The following is a 4,223-nucleotide window of genomic DNA, read 5'->3' as shown; positions in this document are numbered from 1 at the left end:
GGAGGGGCCGGGACGCGCGGGCTGCCTTGGGCCCGCCTCCTTCGGCCGCGCGGGATGGGGCGGCTCCTTCTTAGCAGAAGCTTCTGGGCGGCGGTTGCGGATGCTGCGCTTTAAACTCTTGTTTACGCTGGTGGTTTGGGGGTAGCACGGTCCGCCCCCAGCCCAGCCGCTTTCTGCGATGCCTTCCCCTAGCTTGTCGGCCAGTGAACTTGAGGTTTTGCGGACCTACTTACCAGGGTTCATGATTGTGCTATACCGCGGCGTGAACAAGGAATCATGCAATTGTGTGCAGCAGTGATTTCGAGTGACTGTTGAACCAATCATTTGAGCCTAGTTTTTAGGATAGGAATGTAATAGATGCTCTCAATTCTGGATATTTTAATGTCCTTCTCTTTGATATTGTGAAGAGCGCTTTGGAAACTGAGGCACTACGTCAACCCAGGAAAGATGCGGTTTCTGTGATTGTTCTGGTCCGGGGGAGTGTGGCTTTAAGTTTAATTCCTTGGGAGCCAGGTTAGGAAAGGAGAGAAAGGACCGTTGGTTGGTTGTTTTTTACCGCCCTCTCCAAAAAGTTGATGAGTATTCAGACTGTTTGGTTATCATTAATAAAAGTTTGCAGGCCTATAGAAGAGGTTTTGTTAGGAAGGATTCCGTATGGCTCTACAGAAATTAATTTACCGTAACTTACCTGTGAGTTAGGAAGTTCGACTACTGAATAGTTTCTCGAAGTTCTTTTCAGTTTATGAAATTTGTTAAATATTTCGTTTTGCTGCTTTCGTATTTTCAAGAACAGTCCAGCTGTATGTTCTAAAATGCTTTCCCTTAATTTATATTACATTTTAAACCAATATCTAAATTGAGTTCCTGTAAAGAGACACAACTGTGAAGGAATAATAAGTAAATGCTGCAGTTTGTTAAGATTGATTTGTTTAGAGATAGAACAAAGGTCTCAGGTTTAATATTTTTATGGCATGTTAACATAATTACAGCTGAAGAAAATACAGGTCAAGTTTTTACATGCAAGTATAGTGCTGAGCACTTATCTTCACATATTTGTGTATATGTGTTCAGTTGTGTCCGACTCGTTGTGACCCCATGGACTGTACCCGCTAGGCTGCTCTGTCCATGCAGTTTTTCAGGCAAGATTTCTGGAGTGTGTTGTCATTCTCTTTTCCAGGGGATCCTCCCAACCCAGAGATCCAGCCGGTTTCTCTTGCCTCCCCTGCATTGGCAGGCGGATTCTTTACTTTTGCGCCACCTGGGAAGCCCTGTCACCTATTAAGCTTCATCAGACCATGTAAATTGGAAACATTTATGTCTCTGTATTGCAGATGGGAAAATCAAAAGCACTAGGAGCTGACCTTTGGGATTTCAGACTTTACTATTATATGATGCTAAATGGAGTTTAATGTTCAGAATTTTCCTTCCCTAAATTGATTATCTGTGAGTGATAGCTAATCCAGTATTTTGGTTTTTTTAGTATGCAGTGTCTTAAAAGACAAAAACTCCTGAGACTGTGTTTATGTTCGTTTTTTTAAAATAAGAAATACATTGACTTTTGTGTAGAATTTTGAAGTCCTTGAATGTCCAGACAGCTGTTCTCTTAAGTTTTGTACTAAACTGCAGAACTCAGAGGCTCTGAGATCCTTTAAGAGAATCCCCAAAGTCAAAATTATATTCATAATACTAAGGTATCATTTTCCTTTTCACTCATTCTCTCAGGAGTATACAGTGGAGTTCTCCAAAGACTATATCACATGTGCTTTATGGCATTATATTGAATGCGTATATGATCGTGTCTTTTGTTAAACGACACACTAAAAAGGCAAAACTATAAAGTAGCACTGCTTTTCTCACTAATTTTTTTATGTTTTGGTAAATAGTATTTTTCATATAAATGCTATTTTTGTTAACATGTAATGAGTTTATCATACTATTTTATCTCATTGTTTTTTTTCTTATTAATATGAGAATTCATAGTCAATAAGTATCAGAAGAGTTTGCTTTTGATTATTAGCTATTCATTTTGATGTTTCTTACATGAACACTTTGCTTATTTGTTTACTATAAGTCTATTAAAATTAACAACACTAGGGACTTCCATGATAGTCCAGCGGTTCTCTGCTTAGGGAACTAAGATCCAGCATGCCCCTCAGGGCAGCTAAAAAGAAAAAAGAAATTAACAAAACTATATATAGAGAAAAATAAACATCCTTAGACCTGGAACTAATATTGATAAAACAGACATTTTTAATTATTAGTTTTTAATGTGTCATACACTGCAAATGGACTCTCAGATTTATATTCTAAGTCCTGTAGACTATCTGGGCTAATAAGATTTGGAATGAATGACAGAGACTACAGAATGATCTCTGTTCGTTTCCAAGGCGAACCATTCAATATCACAGTAATCCAAGTCTATACCCCAACCAGTAACGCTGAAGAAGCTGAAGTTGAACAGTTCTATGAAGACCTACAAGACATTTTAGAACTAACACCCCAAAAAAGATACCCTTTTCATTATAGGGGGCTGGAATGCAAAAGTATGAAGTCAAGAAACACCTGGAGTAACAGGCAAATTTGGCCTTGGAATACGGAATGAAGCAGGGCAAAGACTAATTTTGCCAAGTTTTGCCAAGAAAATGCACTGGTCATAGCAAACACCCTCTTCCAACAAAACTAAAGAAGACTCTACACATGGACATCACCAGATGGTCAACACCGAAATCAGATTGATTATATTCTTTGCAGCCAAAGATGGAGAAGCTCTATACAGTCAACAAAAACAAGACTGGGAGCTGACTGTGGCTCAGATCATGAACTCTTTATTGCCAAATTCAGACTGAAATTGAAGAAAGTGGGGAAAACCACTAGACCATTCAGATATGACCTAAATCAAATCCCTTAAGATTATACAGTGGAAGTGAGAAATAGATTTAAGGGTCTAGATCTGATAGAGTGCCTGATGAACTATGGACAGAGGTTCGTGACATTGTACAGGAGACAGGGATCAAGACCATCCCCATGGAAAAGAAATGCAAAAAAGCAAAATGGCTGTCTGGGGAGGCTTTACAAATAGCTGTGAAAAGAAGAGAAGCAAAAAGCAAAGGAGAAAAGGAAAGATATGAGCATCTGAATGCAGAGTTCCAAAGAATAGCAAGACGAGATAAGAAAGCCTTCCTCAGCGATCAATGCAAAGAAATAGAGGAAAACAAAGGAATGGGAAAGACTAGAGATCTCTTCAAGAGAATTAGAGCTACCAAGGGAACATTTCAGGCAAAGATGGGCTAGATAAAGAACAGAAATGGTATGGACCTAACAGAAGCAGAAGATATTAAGAAGAGGTGGCAAGAGTACACAGAAGAACTGTACAAAAAAGATCCTCATGACCCAGATAATCACGATGGTGTGATCACTGACCTAGAGCCAGATATCCTGGAATGTGAAGTCAAGTGGGCCTTAGAAAGCATCACTACGAACAAAGCTAGTAGAGGTAATGGAATTGCAGTTGAGCTATTTCAAATCCTAAAAGATGATGCTGTGAAAGTGCTGCACTCAATATGCCAGCAAATTTGGAAAACTCAGCAGTGGCCACAGGACTGGTAAAGGTCAGTTTTCATTCCAATCTCTGTCCCAAAGAAAGGCAATGCCTAAGAATGCTCAAACTACCGCACAGTTGCACTCATCTCACATGCTAGTAAAGTAATGCTCAAAATTCTCCAAGCCAGGCTTCAGCAATACGTGAACCGTGAACTTCCAGATGTTCAAGCTGGTTTTAGAAAAGGCAAAGGAGCCAGAGACCAAATTGCCAACATCCACTGGATCACGGAAAAAGCAAGAGAGTTCCAGAAAAACATCTATTTGTGCTTTATTGACTATGCCAAAGCCTTTGACTGTGTGGATCACAATAAACTGTGGAAAATTCTGAAAGAGATGGGAATACCAGACCACCTGACCTGCCTCTTGAGAAACCTGTATGCAGGTCAGGAAGCAACAGTTAGAACTGGACATAGAACAACAGACTTGTTCAAAATAGGAAAAGGAGTACGTCAAGGCTGTATATTGTCACCCTGCTATTTAACTTATATGCAGAGTATATCATGAGAAATGCTGGGCTGGATGAAGCGCAAGCTAGAATCAAGATTGCTGGGAGAAATATCAATAACCTCAGATATGCAGATGACACCACCCTTATGGCAGAAAGTGAAGAGGAACTAAAAAGC

General features: G+C 39.8%; 1 protein-coding gene across 3 annotated transcripts in view; it reads left to right on the top strand.

The window, feature by feature from the left end:
* Positions 1-4,223, top strand: part of ZBTB11 (zinc finger and BTB domain containing 11) — a 34,038-nt gene that overhangs the window by 727 nt on the left and 29,088 nt on the right. The window lies entirely within an intron of this gene.

This window comes from Bison bison, unplaced genomic scaffold (assembly GCF_000754665.1).
Source record: "Bison bison bison isolate TAMUID 2011002044 unplaced genomic scaffold, Bison_UMD1.0 scf7180017864168, whole genome shotgun sequence".
Lineage (NCBI taxonomy): Eukaryota > Metazoa > Chordata > Mammalia > Artiodactyla > Bovidae > Bison > Bison bison.
This window is presented reverse-complemented; position numbering and strand designations above follow the sequence as displayed.